We start from the raw sequence: 25,994 nt of genomic DNA, 5'->3' as shown, positions 1-25,994 counted from the left end.
CTGCATGAAAGAGAACATTCTTAGTTGGGGCTGTCAAGCGCCAATGAAACTGATACCGTGCAGGATGGGCTCCGACCAGGGAAAGGCGTGAAACTAACAACCTGTCAAATGGTGGAGACATTGCTCATTACTTTAAATCACCCCACAATGACTTAGCAGCGGACTGGCAAGCAGCGATTGCACTGCTTGGTCTAAACCGTTCCGATTTGCAGGGATGGTGGATACGGCAAGCAAGGTGTTTGAACTGCCTCTGCCCCCTATCTCAGAATCCCTTTCTCCCTCTGGCAGATCCCACCCATCCCACACAGGGCTCATGGCAACCCTCTTCATTAACCAGGTCTGAAGCTCCTCTTTGCTGTCCTTACTTCAAGGTTGAATATGGTGGTGTGGTGATACCTCAGTCCAGTTTGAGCATATTGCACCGATCCTGCCTAGACTGCACTGGCTGCCAATTAGCTTCCGGGCCCAATTCAAAGTGCTGGTTTTGACCTATAAAGCCTTAAATGACTCAGGACCGCAATCAGGACTTGATTTAAGTTTGATGAGGCCCTAAGCTACTGAAGCTAAAAGGTAAAGGGACTCCTGACCATTAGGTCCAGTCATGACCGACTCTGGGGTTGCGGAGCTCATCTCGCTTTATTGGCCGAGGGAGCCAGTGAACAGCTTCCGGGTCATGTTGCCAGCATGACTAAGCCGCTTCTGGTGAACCAGAGCAGCGCACGGAAACGCCGTTTACCTTCTTGCCGGAGCGGTACATATTTAACTACTTGCACTTGACATGCTTTCGAACTGCTAGGTGGGCATGAGTTGGGACCAAACAACGGGAGCTCACCCCGTCATGGGGATTCAAACCGCCGACCTTCTGATCGGCAAGTCCTAGGCTCTGTGGTTTAACCCACACTGCCACCTGCGTCCCTGAAGGTAGTGGGGCCTTTTATATGTCCAGCTGTCCTTTGTCAACAACAAATTGTTGCTGGTTTTTTTGTGTTGAATATATGCCATATGGCAATTTATGGACCTAATAGGTATCTAAAGCCATTTGCACATAACAAAAAATGTATTTTATCAAAGTAATTGTTGATCTGTACTGTATATAGAAATGAGCAAACCAGTGATATTTTAGAGAGCAGGCTAGCAGGTGGGGCCCATTACTTACATCATAGGAGCCTACACAATACAAAACACTGTAGCTGTACAGTGGTACCTCTGGTTATGCACTTAATTCGTTCCGGAGGTCCGTTCTTAACCTGAAACTGTTCTTAACCTGAGGTACCACTTTGGCTAATGGGGCCTCCTGCTGCCGCTACGCCGCCAGATTTCTGTTCTCATCCTGAAGCAAAGTTCTTAACCCGAGGTACTATTTCTGGGTTAGCGGAGTCTGTAACCTGAAGTGTATGTAACCCAAGGTACCACTGTATGTAGGTTTTATTTTATTTGTTTTTTATCTTATATTTTGGAAAAATACATCCAGTTTTTTCCTCCTTTAATTTTTTGGGGGCTCCCAAGAGAGTGGGGCCCTAAGATATAGCTTGTTTAGCTTATACATAAATCCGGCACTGACCGCAATACCTCATGGACCACCTCTCCCCATATGAACCAGCCTGGACCCTGTGATCACCCTCTGAAACCCTTCTTCATGGGCCTCCCTCACAAGAGGTCTGGTGGGTGGTAACATGAAAATGGGCCTTTTCTGTGGTGGCTCCCCATTTGGGGAACCCTTTTCCCAGGGAGGTTGACCTGAGGCCTTCCTTACAAATCTTTAGGTACCAGGCAAAAACATTCCTCTTCTCCCAGGCTTTTGGCTAATTAAACCATCTATGGCCTTTTAAAATCAGGTACTGTTTTGTTTGTTGCTATGGTATATGTTTTTGTGATTTTATATTTTAAACTGCCAGGTGATCCTTGGATGAATGGCAGTACAGAAATTTAATTAATAAATCCATTCATCCATCCATCCATCCATCCATCCATCCATCCATCAGGGTTTCATTCTGACTAGGCAGACTGCAGATTCTATGCATAGAGGCTTTAAGGTGGTGGCCCATAGCAACTCTCAAAAGGTCTCAACATCCCTGAGTATTCTTGATATTTTTAAAGTATTCAACTAAATCACAAAATTAATAAAAGCAACAGACACATTAAGCGACAAGGCATGTTTTTTTTTTGAAGACAAACAAAAGGAAAAATAAAATGGAACAAAGAGAATTAAAAACAAGTAATTATAGTGGGTGTTGTTTGTTAAAAAACAGAATGTGATTAGAATTAAAAAAAGAAACAAACAAATAAATCACATAAATAAAAGCCGTACAACCTAACTAAGGCAGGGGTAAAATGGAATGACCCTATACTGATCCCTCCTAAAAGTTTGCAAAATAACAACCAAACTTACACAATCTGGAAAAAATGAAAAACAGCAGAATGAAGTCAAATTGATTGAAGTATTGATTTTCAGTTGTTTGCTAGGAAACAGAAAGCAACTGGGAAGAATGCCAACAGTCCACTCCTCTTCCAAGCCCCCTGCTTTCTCAGGCAGAACTCACAGAACAGCATCAAGGAAACAAATGCTTTTTATTTACTTCAACATTCCTCCTCCAAATCATTGTAATATGTATGCCCTGGAAGACTATTTTGTTCTCATGAAAACCTACACCTGACCACCAAAAAAAGCCCAACTCTCCACCCTCTTCCCACTGGAGCTCAGGGTGTTTTTTGTTTAATTGCAATAGTTGCTTTATGTTAAATAGGAAAATGTCTTGGTTTGGCGGGAGGGCTAAGTCCACAGATCAACATCAGACTTTAGAGGGTCCCTGGTGCAATGTGAGATGCCTTATTACTGGTACAGTCCAACACAAACATGTGAAAACATCACCCAAATTCACTTCATAATTTGGGCTGAATAACCCTAATACAAACACATGTAGATCTATTCCTAAACAGTCTGTCCTCAGGGTCAGAAATTAGGCAGGTGTGTCAAAGTTTTCACAGAATCGTATCATTCATAGCATTCTGGAGTCAGATGAGATCTTGGAAGTACGCTGGTCAATGCAGAACAGCCACTTTTACTCTAACCAAAACACAAACTAGAATGTAGGACCAAGAGAGTCAAACAATAAAAGAGATCAGGAAGTAGGTTTCTTAGTCACATATATAATACAGAAGCAAACCAGAATTCAAATGCTATATAGTAAAACCTCAAAGCTGGAAGCTATATTTTAATTTAGATAGTAAAGGTAAAGGGACCCCTGACCGTCAAGTCCAGTCGCGGACGACTGTGGGGTTGCGCGCTCATCTCGCTTTACCGGCAGAGGGAGCCAGCGTTTGTCCGCAGACAGCTTCCGGGTCGTGTGGCCAGCATGACTAAGCCGCTTCTGGTGAACCAGAGCAGCACATGGAAACACTGTTTACCTTCCCGCTGGAGTGGTACCTATTGATCTACTTGCACTTCGTGCTTTCGAACTGCTAGGTTGGCAGGAGCAGGGACCGAGCAACGGGAGCAAACCCCGTCATGGGGATTCAAACTGCTGACCTTCTCTTTGGCAAGCCCTAGGCTCTGTGGTTTAGACCACATCTTCAAATATCTAAAAGGCATGGAAGATGCAGCAAGCTTGTTGTCTCCTGCTCTGGAGGGCAGGACCCGAACCAATGGTTTCAAGTTGCAAGAAAGGAGATTCCGACTAAACATCAGGAAGAACTTTCTGACAGTAAGAGTTGTTTGACAGTGGAACAGTCTCCCTTGGGAGGTTGTGGACTCTCCTTCCTTGGAGGTTTTTAAGCAGAGTTTGGGTGGCCATCTGTCATGGATGCTTTAGCTGAGATTCCTGCACTGAAGGGGTCTGGACTGGATGGCCCTTGGGGTCCCTTCCAACGGTGCAGTTTTATGATTCTAGCCTCTTCAGTGTTTCCAGTAGTTTCCTCCCTCCCTTAATCTTGTCAAACACTAAACTTTTTTCATAGATTGCTTTCTTCCTGTGATCTGAGGCAGCCACCTCAGGTGGAGAAGTGAGGATAAACAGTTGTGGCTTCTGGTGAGATCTCATGGAGTTCTTGTGATATCTTACCAGAAGCCACTGTAGTCACTTCTCCTGCGGTGGGGGAGCATTCTGCCTGCCCCTGCTGCCATGACTGCTCAAAAAGCAAGGGAAAGCAGCATCTTCCAGGTTTCCATGAGATCTTGCAGGCCTCTTGCGAGATCTCACTGGAACCTGGAAGCTGCACAACTCTGCTAAGTGAGGTTTCAGCAGGAGGGCACCTTCCCATTTCAGCTCAGGTGGTGAAATGGGATGGACTGTCCCTGGACCTACCACCTGCTCACTTGACCCTTGCCTATTAGGACTGGGTGTCTAGGCTTCTGAGGTAGCTTAATGCCTGCCTGAGGGAAGGGTTTGTTCCTATCTGCTTCAAGGAGGTGCTGATAAGACTACTTATGGACACCTTGGTCTCAAATTTCCCTCTTGAGGGCAAGGTGCTGGATGAGTGGTGGCCTCTTAATTCCAGACAGTCTTGGGTGATGGTGATTATTTGGATCCATTCCAGTCTGGTTGCAGGCCTGGTTATGGGACAAAAGCAGCTTTCACAGGTGAATGGATGGGTTATGTGCTACCATATTAATTCTGGACCTCTCATAGCACCTTCAATACCACCTACCATGGTATCCTTCTAGGTCACTTGTCGGGGTTGGGCTAAAGGGGGCGCCATCTTACAGTAGTTCTGGTCCTTCCCGGGTGGCCGCAGGGTGGTGCCAGGGTTTACAGAGTTCCATGGGAGTCTATATGATTTTCAGCCAATGAGGAAAGCCATCTAGAAGTCTGCAGTGTTGTTAGTACACTGGTGACACACAACTCTACCTCTCTTTGTCATCCTCTGATCCAAGGCGTTGCTGAAGTTCTGAACCGATGGCTGGAGACAGTTCTGGGGTGGGTGAGGGTGAATAACCTGAGTTTAAATCTGAGCAAGATTGTGAGATCCCCAGATCCAGAAGGAAGTTTACAACTGGTTCTGGATGCAATAGTACCCCCCTTGAAAGACCAAACACACCGCTTGGAACTCACACAAAGACTAAATCCATATGAAAAAGATCCCTGTTCAATCCTTTTTGTATGGTTTAATTAATGTGCATAATCACACTAACTGAAAGCTGCAGCAAATTGCACATGACAGCAAGCTTGACGAAGAAGAGATTGCAAATACATCGCTGCCACTCCTCAAATAAGAAATTTCAGAACTCTGAACTTAAGAAAGAAAACCAGATTGTTGCCCTCATATCTGACTGTCTGCTCCATTTAATTCAATGGAATTTTCTTCTGAGTATACATGCATTCCACAATTTTTGTTGCAGCTTACTTTGTAATAATAATAATAATAATAATAATAATAATAATAATAATAATAATAATTATTCATTAGGAGTTCTAGAAAGTGTGGAATTTAAAACAACACACTGGAGTGTGTCTCTTCCAAAATGATGACCTTAAAGAATTGCAGTCTCAAAAAGATTCCAGATTGCCAACAGCAGGGTGGTTCCTTTCCCCTCAATATATCGAGGGCTGAGGGTGGTCCATTTCTTGTTGCTTGAAAAGGAGCCTGTTCCAACCAGCTGATATTCTGATGCAGAGGTGGGCTGGCAGAAAACTCTTCCTGGCCAGCACATTTCACGCTCTTTTGATTACTGTTCAGCGTGATAGGGAACATCTTGGGGAACAAATCCCTCTTTAATGAGGCATTTGGTTTCCTGCAACACATTGCAAATTTGGTGTGAACAACACCCACACTTCTTGGTAGTCTGGGAACAGAGGAGGCTGCCTTATATCAAGTCAGACCAGTGGTCCCTCTAACTCACTATTGCAGTGCCTTTCCAGGGTTTCAAACTAGAGTCTGTCTTTGCCTTACCTAGAGATGCCAGCGACTGAAGCTGGGACCTCTGCCTGCTCTACCCCTGAGTCACAGTGCATCTAACACAGCAAGTAAACACACTTACTATCATTCAGTAATGTCACTACCACTTGGTTTCCTGACCAGCAACACCTGAGCCAGCTCTGGGTGTTCCTTGGGAAGAGTTGCTTGGGCTCTTATCACTTCCACTGTCCGCTGCAATTCGCAGCATACCTTCGTTGCTCTGTGCTCTGGTTCCGCTTACGGAGTTTGTTTCCTTCTCAGCTGCAGCCACAGGGACACTTGCTGGTAGATGCTACTCAATACTTACTCACTTTTATGTGGCTATCCATCTCATCATTTTGTCAAGGGGAAGCAGTAAGATGAGAAGGAGGAGAATTATGCCCTTTATATGCAAACTACATTATTAAGCGTACACTGTTTGCCTGCAATCCTAGAGTTTACTCTGCATTACCTTTAAGAAAAAGAAAAGAATGCAGCACAGAGGAACTTATATTTGCCACAAGAAAAGCTGAAAGCTGTAACCTGCATAAATGATGTAAATTATAGCATTATTATTTGGAAAGATTTACCCAGCATTTTCACTAATGCTGCTTTCTATACTAGAAGTCACCAATGTGGGGCCAATGGGCTCCATGGAGGCGTGTTATGGGCTTGCAAAGCTAGCTACACCCCTCTGTGCCAGAAATGTTGGCAATGACTGTGATTGAAATAATGGTAATAGCTGCCTCTTCCCGGTTCCTGCTTGACCCTGTCTGTGCATTGGGCCTGGTGGGGCAGAGGACATGGCAGTGAGTGGTAGGTGGAGCTAAAGGTTGGTGTCCCCACGTCCCCTTGCTTTGCCCATAGGAAGCGCCATGAGTTCCAAGTAGCAGGGCTGGCTGGATGCAATGGATGCTCCTGGGGAGGGTCTCAGTGGGGTTGGGCAGACCTTGCCAGGGGCTTGCAGGTGAGGATCCAGGAGAAGGTGCTAGTTTGGCGGGGTCCTCTCTGCCCAATCCCATCACCCAGGCACGCAGCTTCTGCATCTCAGGAGTTGACAGCGTCCACTCCAGACATCTTGCTTGTGAAGCTAATCCTGCCTCCAAAGGCATCTGAGTCTGTCTCTGGTTTGGCCCCTCAAGAGAAACCTGTCTACTCCAGAGGATTCACAGCACAGGCATGAGCCCAGTCTTCTCAAAGGAATGCCCGCTGGCATTTATAGTCTAAGGAACAGTCCCGCTTGCTGGGCTAAGTTTGTGCCCATATCATGAGATCATAGGTGAGGAGGAGGTTGCTTGTTGGACCAATGTCTTAGCTTGCTTAGCCATGCATTGCATCTGCAGGGTCTTGAACTTCCCTTTGTTTACGTACTGCACTGATTTCAGTATTAACGGTTTTGTTGAACCCATAATTTGAGTTCTTCGCCCAGTGGGAACCAGGACAGGAAGCTGCCAAGTCAGATCTTCGGTTCCTCTTGCTCAGTACCGTCTGCACAGCACTTGTCCACGGATTCAGACAGGGACCTTTCCTCTACCTGGAAATACCAGGGATTAACCCGACAGGACCTTCTGCATGCAAAGAAGATGCTCTGCTACGGACTTGCACTCCTACTCCTCCAGAATGCTAAGATTAAGAAATTAAACAGATGAAGCTATTCATCACCTGGCTAGAGAAACTTCCATCCTGAGCTTCTACATGTATAGTTAGAAGTAAGTTCCCCCGTGATGAAAAGATTTTATTCATTAGTGCACAGGACTGCAGCATTGATAAGCTCACTTTTCGTTCTCATTAGCTTTTTGTGTGTATCTGGCTGCTGCTAAATTCACAAGAGCCAATGAAAAAGAAGCAGCTGGCAATCCTACTGCCAGAGAGATGCCTTGCAGAGACAAATAGGGCTACCACCATTTTTCACAATCCTCCACGGACCACCATTTTGGAGGCATTTTTTTTCCCCGTTCCGAGTATCATCCATTTTGAAGTAAGCAAAACTGTGCGCATGTTTTATGTTTGAGTACTGAGTACAAAATTAGCTCCCCAAAGCCCTGAGATTCCTGATAACTTGTCCCCAGACAGAAACAGCTGGGACCTGCCAATGGTTCTACTTCATTTTCTCCCTACAAATTGTGGAGAATTTTGGGGAACTCCACAGAATTGCTCTCCTTTACAATGCTTTGATGGGCTGAATGGAACTCCCCTATCTACCCATTGACAACAGGGAAACAGAGCAGGCAGGTGTGCTCAAAATATTCATCTAAGGGGCAGCTGGTCAAGTGGACTCCCTGGCTCTCCCAAAGCTTCTCTAAAGACACTTCCTTAAAGGTCCAGGGCAAAAGTACCTTCTCAACTGCCCTTTATTTCAACAGCTGCCTTTGCCCTTACTGTATACTCACAGCTCCTGCTATCCAAATGCTCATTGTACAAAAATTCACTTATCCAAAGATGAGGAATTAGTGCCCAAACCTTGCAATACACACTACAGGTACCCAAGCAGCCGGACCTACATGTAGTACTGTAAACACATAAGCAGCCTTAAACAAACTTTGCTTTTTGTGTTTTGGTCTGCAGCAACCGTTTCACTTGCAAAAAGCAAGCAAATAAGGAAAAGGTGCTCTCTTATTTTTCTGCTGTTTCCCTTTCCCTCCTTTTGCAAACTTTCAGAGGTTTTCAAGGGTTTTTTTCGTGTGTGTGTGTGTGTGTGTGTGTGAAAACTCCATGTTCAAGAATGCATTAGAAATTTCCCTATAGTAAGCAATGGAAATCGTTAGCTCGTTATGTGAAACGTTCACCCAATGAACAATTTCCTGAAAACGCCTTGTGTTTGGATAGCAGGACTTGCGTGTGCACTCTTATTCCCGCCAACAGAGCTGTGATTCCCAGAGTGGTTTAACAATAAATCTCTCTTCCCAATGAACTCTGGGAATTGTGGCCTTGAGATGGGAAGAGGAGTCTCCTAACAGCTCTCAGCACCCTTAACAAACTGCAGTTCCCAGAATTCTTTGGGGGAAGCCATGGATGTTCAAAGGGAGAGTGAGACTGCTTTAAGTTCCTGTGCATGTTCCCATGAGGGTCTTAGGAAAAGAAGGTGGCTCCTCTCCATACAACTTTCTTAAGGAGTGGGTAGCCAGACCCCAAATTAAGAAGGAATAAAGTTGGCAATGGGTGTGTATGGAGACTTACATAACCTCCCTTCTCTCCGCCAAGTCTTCTCACCAACCGCTGCTTCTCACATCAGAACAGGAAGCAGATTAAAGAGGCAATTTAAGGTTCCTTTATTTCTACTGCTGCAGTCAGCCAACAGAGAGGTGTTGAGGGGCAAGGAGCAAAAGAATGACTGGGAGATGAATTATGAACCTGGATCATAAATTATGCACCCACGGTTTTCCTGCACTGCCATAGGATTATGACAATAATTACAAATCACGAATAAATGGCATGCATGCAGCACTATCGGTATGCAATAACTGGTTGCAATTGAAATTTAGGAAAACAGGTCAACAGAAAGAGCCTTATGAACTCTCGCCATTTAATACTCCACACCCCAGCCTCCCTTTCCTGTGTCTGTTCTGCCCAATACACAGAAGTCTCCAAATGCTGCTATATGAGGTCACAAAAGGTCCTTGGCTTGATACCAGGAGGTAGTAGATAATGACTTGCTCCAAAGGGCTCACAAGTTCTAATAAGCAAACAGCAATGCAGCTGAATGTGCGAGGCATGAGCTACAGTGCCGGGAATATCAATCAGAGCTACTGGCATCCCTGCACAGCAGAGAGAGAGAGAGAGAGAGAGAGAGAGGGAGAGAGGGGTGGGGTTGGGGTTGCAAGAAGCTGGGGCTTTCATACACAGAAGTACTTCTGTACAGATTGGAAAGTGGTGCAAAGGGTGGAGCCACTGACGTAGCTTTCAATAGAGTCAAACACTTCAGACTGCACTGTCATGGCACACAACAACAATAACAGTCGTTATTATTAGCATAATAACAATAATAAAGTTGTGTTGTTGTTGATGATAATGATATAATGATAATGATATGCTATCTACATACATTGGGTTCTACATTGTGTTTGACAGCTTCCTATCACAGGAGCGTACAGTTTAAAATAAATACAAGTGAAACAACAGAGGAGCGGAGTATGGAGGCAGGGCAAAAGGGGAAGAGTATGTGATCGTTGCAATTACATGAATTTTGGCTTAGTTACAACAGGGTGCTGGCTGTTCCAAAGGCTCCATGCAAAAGGTGAGTTTTGAGGGGCAACTCGTAAGGCAGGGGATGAATTCTGGGAGGGAGCAGCCAGTAATTTAATTTTTTAAAAAAGGAATTTAATGGACATCCTGGATCCCCCCCCCCCCAAAAAAAACTTTTGATATCACAGTATCACAGAGTGAGAACCTATGGGAATAGTCATTAAAAAAAATTTTTTTTAGATCCAACTTTTTTGATCTGTGGAACTGTGCACAGTTACAGGCGCCACATAATATTCATTCTGCTCTAGAAAACATTATTCTAGTGTGGCAGCACCTACACTTTGTTTTTTTAAAAAAGATATTTATTGAAGTTTTACAAAAACATAAGTTTACAAAATGCAAAAAGGTCATATAAAAAGAAAAAGACAAAAAAAGAAAAGAAAAATACATGAAAAAGAAAAAAAGGAATAAAAATACAAAATACAAATAGCTAAAAAAGAATTAAAAACAAATCCGTTTTTTGTAACTTTGAACTCATTAACTTATTTCCTTGGCCTCCTCACACCTCCCCTTTTTGTATTCCCATTTAAATAATCAAATCAGCAAATCCTTACCCTCTTTCATTTATCTTAACTCTGTATCTTAACATATTATAACTGGCAGCACCTACACTTTGGAACCCTCCTGCCTATCGATATCTGGAAGAGACCTTTGCTGTACTTTTTTCAGTGCCTGTTTAAAATGTTTTTGTTTAGGCAAACTTATCCAGACATGTAGAAAATTCACATCTGTTTTAATCCCCTTTTAGCTTATATTAGATACCATTTCATGCCATTACTTTTTAGCCCCAGGACACTTCCACCAGCAGTGGATAAACTCTGCTCTATCCATTCCACATCCATCCATTTCCAGCATTCATCATTTCCCACTTTGTACATGTTGTGTATAAATACCACAATATCAAAAGTTTAACAGAGTCCCCCCCCCTCACAGACATCAATATAGATTTATCCAGCCTTGAGGAACTGCTAGCCCATGCAGCACTGCTGTTAAATGGCACGGTTTGCAAGAAGTTTTGTAAGGTGAATTATTTGAAATATTGCCAAAAAAAAAGATAATGAGGAGCATTCTTAGTTAAAGATAATTAAAGGTAATATGAAATTAAGAAATGCATAAGTGATAAGAATGGAAAATCATCAGAGGTGTTGACAGAAGTCCAAAAATTATTGTATAAGATGAGAAGTTTTGTTGTATGAATGATAATTAATATGTTAAAAACTAATAAAAATGTATATAAAAATAAAGTAAAATACAACATAGCACTTTAGTAATTTCCTCCCATTTTGTAACAGAGTCACTTTTTGTTCTGTCTCCTACGTGAATAACAATTTGATATTTTTGGAGCGATTTTTTCCAGGTTTTTGACAAATTGATTTCTCAAACTTATTTGGCCATTTATTTTAAGAATCTCTAATTCAAAAATATTAATATAATATGAATTCTACATTATCCAAAGCTTCCCTCATTTGATCTAGAGACATTATTTGATTATTACCAACCCATTCAACCAAATTTTCCAGCCCTCCTTTATGCCAGTTAACAAACTACCCCATGGTTCCATTTTTACTGAATGGTGGATAAAATAGCAGAGATGTAATTGGTGATGTCAATAGACACAGTTTGCTTTTTATTTATCCCATATAGTGCAAAGTGCTGGAGAAACAACCCTTCTCCAATATTCTGTCTTTTGGGTCCATCCATAATAATACATTTGATGGGACTCTTACAAAACATTGCTCTACTACTCCTATTTCTCCTTGTCCTGGTTGATAATACCATTTGGTAATTCAAATTATTTGCCTGATATTCATTTATTAAATCAGGAGATGACAACCCTCCCTTATTTTTGTTGGTGTATGTTATTTTAGCTTTAAGTTGTGGTGTTTTTGTTTTTCAGCCCATATAAAACTGATATTTAATCGTTGCCAAGTTATTACCTTGATGTTGCCCTCTCTGCAGATTAAATTTTGTAGATAAGCTTCCTTTCACTAAAACTCCTGCTTGGAGTAAACTGAATCTATTTTATAAAATTTGTTCCAAAGACAATTTTTTTCAGCACATATAAAAGATAGGACCATTCAACCCTATCAAAAGCTTTTTAGTGTCGACAAAAGTGATAAATGTGATCCCCATTGAGGAAATTATTATATTTATCATTTCAAGGATATTATATGCCATTCTCCTTCTAAGAAAAACCTACTGTTCTGTATAAATTTATTTATGCATTACCACATCAAAGCTCCTTGCCAGTGTTGATGCAAATATTTTTAGTCAGAATTTAATAATGATACTGGAGTATGCTGTATGGGTAGTAATAAATTCTTTTCTGGTTTGGGAAAAATCATGACTGAATCCTCATTCAGTGTTTGTAGGATTTTACCTTCCCTCAACATGGAATTACAGGCATCGCCCCATGTCCATGCAATAAGCACGCATGTGCAATTTTCAGCACTGCAAGGGGCTGGAGCTGGCCATGAATGCAGTTCTGTGTGAGTGGGGAGTTTCCTGTATAACATACAATTGTATAGTTGGAAGATATCCCAATGGTCATCTAGTCCACCCCCCTGCGATGAAGGCAAGTACTTTGTAGAACTCAAATGAAAATCCATCAGGTCTGGATGATTTTTGAATTTTGGCTTTTGCTATTATTTTCCTTACTTCTTGTTCTTGAATTGGAGCATGCAAACATTCTTTTTCTACACCTGTTAGGTTTCACAGTCTTATATTAGGAAAAAACTTTTGTTTTTTATTGTATTTGTGGATTTTTGGAAGACATAACTTGATATAATGTTTCTTAAACCCTTCCTTTAGTTCTTGCTCATTAAGAACATATTGATTCTCATCCTTCCTATTAAGTGGAATTACTTGCTTTCTAAACTTCTTTCTTAAGTAATATGCGAGTAATTTATCATCTGTTACCTTTATTTAAAAAAAACCCATTTTCTTGCTAAACCAAACTGTACTTTCACTATAATAGCCTTTTAGCTTCTAATAATTTTTCATTAATCGTTTCCTTGCATCCTTTCCCCCCTTAGATGCACCTTTCTTTAACGCCCCCCCAAAGGCCGTAGCAGATTCCCATAATATAGAATCAGTAATGTTTGGGGTATCATTATTATCAAGCTATATTTTAAGTTCCTCTGAAACAGTTTTAACAAAAGACTTACTCTGTATTAAGAACAAATTAATATTTGCATTATATTGTATTGTTAATAGTAAAACTAATTGGACTGTGATCACCATATAGAGTAGTACCAAGAGTTGCATAGTCAATCCTTTGTGTTAACTCTGATGATGTACAACAAATATTTGTGAATAAATGTCAGGTACTCTGAAATAATATGTATAATCTCTGTAATAATAATAATAGGCTGGTTTTATTTTAAAATATTTCTGAGATTACTCATAATACGTTTAGAGAATACAGTAGCTAGGTTGATGACTGGAGCAATTTATCACCCGGCTGCCGTGCCTCCTAGAATATTTGAGGGCTCTTTGCATCCTTTCTCTCACCTGAGACAACTGAGGAATGGAAGGAGAAGTGTAAAACAGCCACCCCGCCCCTTTGAGTGTCCTCCCTTCTTGCCGCATTCAAAAAATGGCAGAAGTTTGAGTGAAGCGGGGTGGAATAACACAGAGGGCTTGTTTTTCTAAAAGCAAGGAAACAAAGCAGTTTGAAGAAGGAGAAACAGCAAGAGAATCTACAATGCAGAAGCTAACAAAGCAGAGGTTTTCCCTAACTTCCTTCCTGCTGTACTCAATCCCTGTTTTAAATTGCCACTTTCCTTCCTTCATTGTCACCCCTACTCAACACTATTTTAACCTCTGCCACCGTTTAAAATCTCCACCATTTCATTTCCATTGGTGTTTCATTCAAACCTCTGCTGTTGTTTAAAACTGCACTCCTGCTTTACTCAAATATCTGTAGTTTAAAACAATTTTTTCCCTTAGTGTTGCTTTACCGCTGCTTTACTCAAACTTCTGCCCTTATTTAAAACAGCCACTTCCTTTTCAGTGTCTCTTTTTATTCTCAAACTTCTCCGTCTTGCATACCTCAGCTTCCTCATGTGAGAGATAAAAGATGCAGAACTTTACTCAGACCTCTGTCATGGTGTAAAACTGCCATTTTACTCTCAGTTCCCTCCACCCGTTTTACTCAAATGTCTGCTGTTGTTTTACACCACCACTTTCCCTGTCCGTGGTGGCTGCTGGTGATGTACAGCCTGCCTTCTCTTTTCACGATGGGGTGAGCTCCCATTGCTCAGTCCCAGCTCCTGCCAACCTAGCAGTTCGAAAGCACGTCAAAGTGCAAGTAGATAAATAGATACCACTCCGGCGGGAAGGCACTGCTCTGGTTCACCAGAAGTGGCTTAGTCATGCTGGCCACATGACCCAGAAGCTGTATGCCTGCTTCCTCGGCTGGTAAAGCAAGATGAGCGCCGCAACCCCAGAGTGGTTCGCGACTGGACCTAACAGTCAGGGGTCCCTTTACCTTTACCCTCATTCATTGTTGTTGTTGTTGTCTTAATCAGTAACAAGGGGATCACTGGACATGCATCCCCTCCCCAGAGTATGGTGGAAGGGCTTTCTTGCTCCTGAAGGTGTGAAATGGAGTTTCTTTTGCAAGAGGATACACTAGAGGAGGTATCAGGGACAGGTGACGCACCTATGGCCACTGACACCTAAGAAGAACGATGGAGGAGGTAGTGACTAAGGTTGAATATCTTCTCTTCCCCTATCTTACCCATGTGAAGGTTCTTGCATTTTGAGAATCTTTGGCTAAATGCCCAGTGACTGAGTGGTTACCTCCAAGTGAGTTATGAGCACTGCAAAGAAGAGAGAAGGTGATGGAGACTGTGGACAAGCAACAATGGGAAGGAGCAGCAGCAGATGAGATGATACAGAGCTGCTGACACAAGGGGAGGTCTGGTGATGGGGGTGGGCAATCCACACTAACACACAAACCAGGGCAGGGGGCAGCGGTGGCTGTTGACTTAGCAGCAACAGATCAGGGTAATCAGTGGGACTCCCAGGGTTTTTATCGTGAAACATTTTTTGATTTATAGATTTGGCATTCCTGGATTTTAAAGAACTGTGGCATTTTGGGTGCTGCTGTGGCTTTCATTATATTGCTTCTGTTTTTATGCTGTGTTTAGATATTGTGGTTTTAATTTCATAGGCAATGTTTTACCTTTATTGTAAATCACCTGGGGAACTCTTGTTATTTGGTTGGCATATAAACATTGCAAACAAATAAATCAAAATTTAAGCAGCCTCTAGCCTGAAAATACAGTTTAGCAAAAGAAGATGGGCAGACCTGAAGCAGAATCCCTCATTTTAGTGGACAGTGCAATTTTATAACAAACTGCGGTTGACAAGCTGGAACCAATTTCCATATTACTGACAGCAACCTGCCACAAGATGGAGATAGCAGGTAAGAGAGGAGACCCTACCTTTCCAACTAAAGTTTGTGTGCAGTTAGACCCCGACAGCAAACCCAACTGAACTCAAGGAAAGTTACTTCTGCATAGGACTGCACTGCAAGTCACAGCAGCTTCCGCTACTGAATTATTTTAACACGTCTTGAAAAAAGTCTTTACAATCTAATGAAAAAAAATCTCACCAAAGCTACACGCAACCATTGGAACAGTTCACCGTCCATCATGGGCATACTCTATGCATTTGAAGCCATAACCTGTGCTGTCTTATTTTATAAAATAAACTTTATTAATTTTTTAAATATAGACAAAATACAAACAACACAAAACATACGGATACACAAGGAAAGAGGGGAGAAGTGACTAGAGTGGATGAAAGGGAGGGGAAGGTAATAGAAGATAATAAAGGTAAAGGTAAAGGGACCCCTGACTGTTAAGTCCAGTTGTGGACGACTCTGGGGTTATTGCGCTCATCTCACTTTACTGGCCAAGGGAACCGGTGTTCGTCCACAGACAGCTTCTGGGACATGTGGCCAGCATGACTAAGCTGCTTCTGGAGAACCAGAGCAGCACACAGAAACACTGTTTACCTTCCCGCTGGAGTGGTACCTATTTATCGACTTGCACTTGATGTGCTTTCGAACTGCTAGGTTGGCAGGAGCTGGGACCGAGCAATGGGAGCTCACCCCGTTGCAGGGATTCAAACTGTCAACCTTCTGATCGGCAAGCCCTAGACTCTGTACCCTACATTAATTAATGAATGTACCCTACATTAATTCATGTGATGCAACTTTTATAGCCACAATCCAAGGCATGAAAAAAGTATTCTACCATAATCTTCTAAAATATATCCTCTCCACAAACTTAATTGGACCATTGAGAGTCCATGTTCCGTCTCTGCTGTATTGACGTATATCAATGATTTAGACCAAATAGCACAAAAAGGATCTGATTTAGGTTATTCCCTCATTTTATTTTATTTTTTGGTATGTGATGTGCTCAGAGAGAGATGGCTTAAGGGCTCATAGTAATATTTAAGGGTATGAACCAGTTTATTCTGCTTGTGGCCTCAAAGACCACCTTGCTGAAGCCTCAGAACCTCATGGAAGGCTAAGATTTCCACCGGTTACGTGAAGGGCTTCAGTGACTTGCTGCCATGCCTTTATCTGACCTGGTACCAGACATTTGTCCTCAGAGACAAACCAGAAACAGCACTGGTTAAGGATCTTGAGAAGCTGACAGGACCCCTTGGAATCAGTGCTGAGAAGACCCACTGAAGAGTCCTTGGTGTTGTCAGAAGAGGAGGTCCTTGTGAGTGCTGGCACCAAAAGATCAAGGTCCAGGCCAGACAGCAATGACAAAGCATGTTTCTACAATCCCAGAGTTGTCACCTGGCCTCATGAGTAAGCAATCTCGGAAATGCCTTCATTACTAGCTGCAGTGGTGTGATCTAGAAGGGCAGATTAAAGGAGGTCTCCCTCTTGAGCCTTCCAGTTTGTGGAAATAACTCAAGCTATGGACTCCTTGGTCCATTTACCCCTCCTTGTTGTGCTGTATCTTGCCTGAAGTCCCTGTGATAATGACCTTGAGCTGTTGTCCCGCCCCACGCCTCTGGGTTGTATTTTGGACCTAGATGAATTCTCTGTGCTTGACTTTGGCTTGTCTGAGCAATGCTGCACCTGCAATCCTGCACTCATTTTGGTAGGAGCTTATACCACCTGAGATTGGGACGCCAGACCCCGAGGATACCCACTGGACCACGGCTCCTCTTAGATCCTTGCCTGCTCCCCAAGATGAGCAAAACTAGGATCTAGATTGGTATCGGAAAGCTTTTAACGTTTGATGTTTCAATGTGTTCCTTTACACTTTGTTGGAAGGCGCCCAGAGTGGCTGCAGCAACCCAGTCACTTGGGTGGAGTACAAGAATTATTAACCCATCTCTCTCTGCCTTTTTCCTTCTCCTTAAAGTGAAATTCACGTGCACACACTCAAAAAGCCATGAAAGAAAATAGTGCTGCTGCTAGTGGTGTGACTCCCCCTAGGTCTGACACAATCCACTTGCAGGTTCCAAGCCATCAGCAGAAAGCTAGGTGTACAGGGAACCAGTGGAAGATGGTCCACCAGGGTTATCAGGGCACAGCCAGGGCTTTTTTTCCGTAGGAACTCACTGGAACTCAGTTCTGGCACCTCTCAGGTGGGCACCATTGCCATTCTAAGAGAACGTGGGAGGTGTTCATGGCGAGTTCTGGCACCTCTTTTTCTACAAAAATAGCACTGGGCACAGCCCTCCTAATGTGTATGTCAAGCATTTTAAAAATAAACTTATTTCAAAGCTACTCTCTCTTTCCTGCCCCCCCCCCATTTTATAATTCTGATTGAAGTCTGAGGTTCTGCAAACGTTGCTGTCAATCAGCTGTCAATCTCTGCACCACACAGCCAACCCCAGCCCCAAAGTATAGTATGGCAGAGAGATTCCTCCCATGCATCTCTAAGCAAAAAAGGCACGTGACTGACTGGAGTGCTCCAACTAAAAAATCTGTGGTTAAGAGGGCTATCCAGCACAGCCACTATAGCAGACTTGGGAGGTGTTAGGACTGCTTCAAGAACAGCCTTAGCCTACATCAGAACCAGGCATCTGTTCTGAGCATGCTCAGAGCTGTTTCCTTGAAGACCACACATACCCAACCTGGCCTTAGGAGTGCATTTGTTCTCTGAGCTCCCTTGCTGCCTTTTTGTGTAACTGAGCAGGACTGGCCACAAAGTGGCTTTGTTGTCTTTCCCTATGTACTTGTTTTGCTTATACAATTTTTGTTACATGGATGGAGATATTGGGAGCACTTTAAAGGTTTGCAAGTGTATTATTACATAAACGTTCACGGTTTACCACAAATGATGCATCGAACGAAGTGGACTTTAGCCTCCAAAAGCTTATGCACTAATAAACGTGCTGGTCCTTTCCCTGTTTTGCTGAAATTGTACTGCAGTACAATCTATTTTAAAGGCTTCTAAGGATAAAAAGAGTATGGAACACTTGGGCAAATTTAAATTGCATTACAAAAGGCTCAAACAAGAACACTGTGCACAGGTTGCAGTCTCTTCTTGCACACCACACCCAAGCAAGCCTGTTGCAACAGGCAAGGCACATGTTGGATTTGCTGAAGAGCTACCTATAAAGTCTTATGTTTCTAGGTCTGCATATTCCAGCTGTAGACCAGATCATTTTCTGCTTTGATTTTGAGTTGCTGTTTTTCATTTGTTTGTTTAATGATTCCAAACCAGCCCTCCACACCTCTCCAATTCAAAACCAGGGGCAGGAAGGCTGGATATTTACTTTTTAAACAATTCTCATTTCTTTTAATCATTATTGGGTTTGTGTCCATTCCACCCTTCCTCCAAGGATCTCAATTCAAAGTGTTGGTGCTGACCTTTAAAGCCCTAAATGGCCTCAGTCCTGTATACCTGATGGAGCGTCTCCACCCCCATCGTTCTACCCGGACGCTGAGGTCCAGCACCGAGGGCCTTCTGGCAGTTCCCTCACTGCAAGAAGTGAGGTTACAGGGAACCAGGCAGAGGGCCTTCTTGGTAGTGGCGCCCTCCCTGTGGAACGCCCTCCCACCAGATGTCAAAGAGAACAACAACTACCAGACTTTTAGAAGACATCTGAAGGCAGCCCTGTTTAGGGAAACTTTTAAAGTTTGATGTATTGCAGTATTTTAATTTTTTTTGGAAGCTGCCCAGAGTGGCTGGGGAAGCCCAGCCAGATGGGCAGGGTATAAATAATAAATTATTATTATTATTATTATTATTATTATTATTATTATTATTAGGGGGCAGTCATGGGTCTCCTTTCCCCCGTGTTATCCTCACAAAGACCTTGTGGAGTTTGTTAAGCTGAGAGACTGGCCCAAGTCAGACAGTGAACTTCATGACTGAGTGAGGATTTGAATCCTGGTCTCCCAGCTCCTGATCCACTTAATATCCCTTCTCCCTATTCCACATTCTGGAAAGATGATGTAGAAATGACTAAGATCACTGTATCCTCCCAAACAGTGCCTGTGGGGCACCTTTATGACTAACCTACTCAGGTTGCAATTCTGTACAAGTTTATGAGGTGGCAATCCCAGGGATTCATTGAGGCCTGCTTCTGAGTAATGTATGGTTTCTTTGACTTGAACACACACTAGAAATTGTGCTGGCAACTCTGAACCAAGGCACAACACTTAGGTATAAAAAAATCCACTGTTTCGTTGCAAAGGAGGAGAGAGAGAGAACCAGAACAGGTGGAGCAGCACATTTGTCTTTCCTGCAGAGAAGCAACTGTGGCAGCAGTTGTATCCTGGCTGTATCTGTAGTATCTTTGCAAGGGAGCAAAGGGTGGAGAGAAAACCAGAACTGGCCACACCCATAAGATCTCATTGGCCACGCCCCCATGCTTCTGCTCTTGGAGGCGAGTGTCTGTACAGAGGCACACTCATTAACTCAGTGATGGGCTTCACAACGGCCAATTCATCCTTCATCTCTGGTCGCTGATATCCCCTGTAAGGGATTAGAATTGAGCCACATAAGTGGAACCTGACCAGCGAGTGACATAAGTCAGCAAAGTGCTGCTCTGGCAGGCCTTAGGTGGTTCAAAAATTTTCATAAAGGCAGCTAAGAAAGCATCCCAGGATGGAGAAATGGGCTTTCCTGTTCAGGGACGGAGATACCCAGTCAAGATCTTCTCTCCATAGTGCTAGAACAAATTCAGTCTTGTGCATGTGATAGGTCTCAGGCTGCAGCATAGACAATAGCTTGGCACTGGGCAATAAAACTATGCAAGTTTGTTTGGGTGCTATTAAAACATTCGTGTAAAGGCATTTGGAGCTGTGAGTTCTGACAGTCCTCTGCTTGCAGCTGGGAATCTTGTCTTAGAACAACTAGTTTTCTGCCTGGTGATGATCTGTTCCTGCAGAGCCTGGGGACCAGTTGGGGCTCCATCCATTATGTTTTTGGAGTAATGTAAACCTGTAGATTAATGGAGTCTGAGCAAACTGTCAGGAACCACTAGAGGCAGAGAGTCCAAACGGGCTCACAATCAGCTTCCAAAGAAAGGAGATAATGAACCAAAGGGGTGCTGATCAGGTTCTAGAGAAAGATCTCCAGAGGGCCTTCTCCCAGCCAAGTGGAAAACCATAGTTTTTCTACTGGAAATGCTGGGGCTTAAAATCCCAGTGGCATTCCTGGCAGAAATGGATGCACCAGGGACCTGGAACATCTGCTCCCACCTCCACTGCCAGTGCAGGCAAGATGCTGGTCCTTTGGTATCAGAAGGGATGGGCAGGAGGGCACTCCACAAGCAGCCTGATCATTCTGCTGGTGCTTGAACCAGATGCTCGCAGGCTTTTAGATCAAGCCTTGAGTTGGTGGTTCTTCCATGGTCAGGTTCCAAAATGGGCAAATGATATGATGAAGTGAACTTGAGGGAAGGCAAAGCAGGCATCTGTTTAGCATCTTCTGTCATGGATGAGTTGCTCAGAATGAGGAACCAAACCTGAAGCAAGAGCTAGATAGGAGTTCCTTGGGTCATATGGTATGGCTGGAGTGCCAAGCTGCAACTCCATTCCTGGCTTTTACTAGGGCACTACTGCAACACAATAGAGATGAAGCTGGAGACCCTCTCTTCCCGAGGGCTTCTCTGGTGGAGCAAAGGAAGGGTCCCTTTCGCCCTCCTTCCTCCTTCCTGCCATTGCTCTCCGTTGCACAGACTAAAGGCAGGGTGGGATGCTGGAGCGCTTATGAAGAGCTTCTCCAATGCAATGCAATATGGAAAAGAAATCTAGATCACACGCCCAAACTTTCACCAGCCTAATACCCAGAAAGGGTGTGAAAAGAAAAGAGGGCACACTCCCTTTGCGTATCCCCACTGAGCTGAATCACTCTGCTGGACTTCTCAAAGAAAATGGGAAGGGGCAGGAACAGCTTCTTCCTCCTCCTCCTCTTCCTCCTCCTCCTCGGAACGGGGAGGAAGCAACAGCCGCCGTGTGCCACCTGTCCTCTTTGGTCCAGGAGAGGGGAGAGAAGGTGAACCATTGCCGCGGCTGGCACAGAGCGAGGAAGGGGTGCTGCTGAACCCCGCAGTGCTGTTCTCAGGGGCTGCTGCATCTCCACAGCCACTGGTTAGCAGTCAGAGATTGTGGGGCCTAATAACAGTGGCAATTTCTGATAAAGTTCTTCTCCTGCTGGTGCTTCAGTTAAGTAGCACAACTTTGCTCCCAAACCAGCTCCTGATGACCACACGGCTGGCAGTTTCTTGTGTCTGTCCACCCCCACCAATTTTCTGCTCCTCTTCCTCCAGCACAAGCTCCACCCAGACTTAAACCAGCATCAAGTTTTTGAGGGTATTCTATCTGCTGCTGCTTTGGGATTAAGTGTAGGCCGCTATCTCTTTCTTCCCCCCATCCCATCCACGTTGCAAAGAGTCTCTGTCTCCCCTTGCGCTGTGTGCAAATGGGCCAATCCTCTGTGCAATTTTATTATTATGCTGTTACTATTTCATTTATGAATCGCTTTCTATGAGGCGTCGCAAACTGATTTACATAAAAGGAAATATAAAACAGCTACATATGCAAAAACAGTTAAAACAATTGCACTTATAGAAACAGTTTAAACAAGTACTATGAGACATGCCTTAACAGGAAAATAATAATAATAATAATAATAATAATAATAATAATAATAATAATAATAATTTATTTATACCCCACCCATCTGGCTGGGCTTCCCAGCCACTCTGGGCAGTTTCCAACAGAACACTAAAATACAATAACCTATTAAACATTAAAAGCTTCCCTAAACAGGGCTGCCTTCAGATGTCTTCTAAGTCTGGTAGCTGTTTTTCTCTTTGACATCTGGTGGGAGGGCATTCCACAGGGCGGGTGCCACTACTGAGAAGGCCCTCTGCCTGGTTCCCTGTAACTTGGCTTCTCGCAGCTAGGGAACCACCAGAAGGCCCTCGGCACTGGACCTCAGTGTCCGGGTTGAACGATGGGGGTGGAGATGCTCCTTCAGGTATACTGGACCAAGGCTGTTTAGAGCTTTAAAGGTCAGCACCAACACTTTGAATTGTGGTCGAAAAAGTACTGGAAGCCAGTGTAGGTCTTTCAAGACCAGTGTTATATGGTCTCGGCGGCCGCTCCCAGTCACCAGTCTAGCTGCCGCATTCTGGATTAGTTGTAGTTTCCGGGTCACCTTCAAAGGTGACACACAGAGCACATTGCAGTAGCCCAAGCGAGAGATAACTAGAGCATGCTACCACTCTGGCGAGACAGTCTGCGGGCAGGGAGCGTCTCAGCCTGCGTACCAGATGGAGCTGATAAACAGCTGCCCTGGACACAGAATTGACCTGCGCTTCCATGGACAGCTGTGAGGCCAGAATGACTCCCAGGCTGCACACCTGCACACAGCTACCCCCACCTCTTCACCATGATACTCTTCCCCATTTGACTGTGTCTGAGGCAGGGGCAGAGCGAGGGGGGGGCTGGGGGCTTACGTACATCCCACCAGTGTGCATGGTGCCTTGGAACACAAACCCTGCACAAATGGGGAGTTGCCTGTAATCAAATGAGTGCCTTTGTTGGTGGTTGTTTAAAGACAAGATAGACCCCTTACTTAATGAGCTAAGTCACAGTTTAACCAGGTGGGGAAAATGTTTTTGTTGGATAGGAAGGCTTCCGGTTGTTAAAATGAAAGCTCCCTCTCCCTACCTATGACCCTCAAAAAACTTAAGAAGATTCAAATCCACTTAATTAATCCATCAATCCATTGGAGGGTGAGGGACACAAGAATTAGCTTAGAAAATTCACAGTAATTGGTATCCAAGGATGGCTTGAGACTTCTCAGCATGGCAACAATTATTACTCTGACGCCATTTTAATGGTTTTATCCTTTTGGTGGGAGCCAGGTAGTGAACTTAGGAGGCGGTTTGTAGAGCAAACAGGGATAGACCTTGGGAAGGGGCAGAGAAGGAGAGGAGCTCTATAAAATTAAAGAATCATGTAATTAAGTCTGCAACTGTAAACATCTGGGGGAAATATAAATGGATTTTGGCTCTGGGAGTGCCCCTAGTATCACCAGCACTATAGTCTAAAATTTGGGCGCTGAATATTTCTCAATAAGTAGGATAAGTATTGTTTTGGGGATGGTAAAGAAAAAATTGAGCAGATACTGTGATGATCAATATAATTTTACCTTTTGCTGCTATAATAAATAATTACAGAACTACCAACATTAGGGATGGGGTTCTTAACGTGCGAACATAATATAACATATCATGTGTATATCCTATAGTGTGTATAGGAGCCACAACATGACTCTGGAAATATTGAAAAGGGTATATACCATTGCAACAGAGGATGAACCATTTTTAAGTGTAAGGTAAAATGGGAATTGGACCTGCAGGTGTGTTTCCAGATAAAGATTGACAGTACCTATATAAAAATTAGCAACCTCTGTATCCTTAAATGTGGCTAGAAAAAAGAATTAAAACACTTGTGTGTTTATTTGGAACATTTACATGTACTACACTTCAACAAAAAGTTCTTAGACACTTTGGCTTACAACAATCTATTGTTAAAGCTGTTTACATTCTCAGCAGGGACACGTCTACCCCTGAGCAAACTGTGCTGCAAATCTGCTGTGCGCGTACTGCAAATCTAACCCTACAGATGTTTGGCAGATTTGCTGGTTATGTAAGAAAATTAAATACTTAGGGCCCCCATAAAAATACAGCGTGGTGTATTGACCACGGTGTCAGAGTGGGGCTGGGGAGTTTCAGCTTCAAATCCCTACACAGCCATGAAGCTCCCTGGGTGACCTAAAACCAGGTAATATCTCTCAGCTTAACCTCCTTCTAAGGGTGGTTGTGAAGATGACACAGGCCAGGGAGAGTCATATAGGCTGCTTTCATCTTCTTGGTGGAAAGGCAGGATATAAAAAAATGAAATCCCTGTTGTTCTGAGTACCAAATGGGTGTGAGAAACAATACAAACAGTTCTTTGGATTAAAATAATGCTATCTGGATTATACACTGATAATGCAGCAATAATGCCTCGTGCCAAAAATTGGAGCTCTCAAAAAGTCCTTTTTATAAGGATTTTTTTTTTTTGCAGAAAATACAGTTTGTTATGAGTGCACACAAAGTCACTACTGTGATTTAAACTCATTTGTTTTGTTAAACAGAAATGCATGTGTGTGGAAACAACTGAGGATTTTTTATTTATTTTTTAAAATAGTAGGTCCCGTTGGGATAATGCTATAGCATTATTCCAAACTAATTTGTGAAATATTGTTCATATGGTATTCTTTTAAAAAAGACACATGATTTAATGTGATTCCCCCCCATATTCCCCTTTCCCTGCCCAACATACCATATAAAATAATAATAAAAAATACACAAACAGGCCATATTAAATTACAAACAAAAAAGGAACAAGAGGATACCAGTGGCAAAATGACTTCTGGAAGGAAAGCCCTTCCCTCCTCCTCATTCTCTTCTCCTCCACTGCCCCAGAGGCTGCGGTACAACAGCCAGACATTCACACTTCACAACATGCTCACTAGCAACGGGTATTTTATTGCAACCCTTCAATAGGCAAACACCTTTTCACTCTGAGGACATACAAGTCTGGATGGAAGGAGAACATGGCACAGTATTAGGGAGACAAGTCCCCTCCTCTCAGTACTTTGGATCTGTTGCAGAACCCTGCACAGAAAACCCTCTACAGGTCACTAGCTTGAAGCACAGACAGGAAAGGACAAAGCCTACCGAAGCCACACCGCCTACGGACTTTCCCGGTGCATTAACCAGTTTGCAAGCCGGGGGTGTCCCTCTCCTGTGCTCCCAAAGCTGCCAAGTACCCTGTCATGCAGTTCAGAATCTCTTATTTCAGCAGATACCAGCCCTTGCTTCAAACACAGCAAGAACAAAAAGAAGAAGAAAGAAGAAGCAATAAGCTCTGTGCCCTACATGCACTCAAAGCTAACCTCTTTCTTGTACTCCACGGATGTATCCCAACGCATGCAGAGATAGCCCTCAGAGCGGAGGCGCACTCAAAGCAGCGGAGAAGCCCCAGCTGCGGGGGCAGGTGCCATTTCCACATGCAGAAGCCTTGCAGCCACACCCTCTGTGCCACCGCTCAAGATACTTGCCTTTCTTACCCTGCGTCCTCAGATACACTGAGGCTCTCGTGTCATCAGGCTCTGCGGCAGAACTGGGACAGGCATTTCTGCGTCTGGCCCGAGGTATAAGATTTGTGAGTGGAAGAGTGGCTGGAGCCTGGGACACATATACAAAGACCCGGAATGCATGCCTTCCGACCCATTTTATTTCAGTGAGCACCATACATGGAGGGCTCTGTGAAAGGGCTCCAGCAGAACGCACAGAGACCCCACCCGCCAGTGGACCCT

At 43.6% G+C, this 25,994-nt stretch overlaps 1 protein-coding gene and 1 pseudogene across 9 annotated transcripts in view; both read right to left on the bottom strand.

The window, feature by feature from the left end:
• The window catches only part of LOC310767601 (polyamine-modulated factor 1-like), a 161,024-nt pseudogene that overhangs the window by 64,341 nt on the left and 70,689 nt on the right, over positions 1–25,994 (bottom strand). The window lies entirely within an intron of this gene.
• Positions 1–25,994, bottom strand: part of PCDH1 (protocadherin 1) — an 82,332-nt gene that overhangs the window by 22,392 nt on the left and 33,946 nt on the right. The window lies entirely within an intron of this gene.

This window comes from Podarcis filfolensis (genome assembly GCF_964270895.1).
Source record: "Podarcis filfolensis genome assembly, chromosome: 7".
Lineage (NCBI taxonomy): Eukaryota > Metazoa > Chordata > Lepidosauria > Squamata > Lacertidae > Podarcis > Podarcis filfolensis.
Note: the sequence above shows the minus strand (reverse complement) of the source record. Positions and strands in the feature narration are given on the sequence as shown.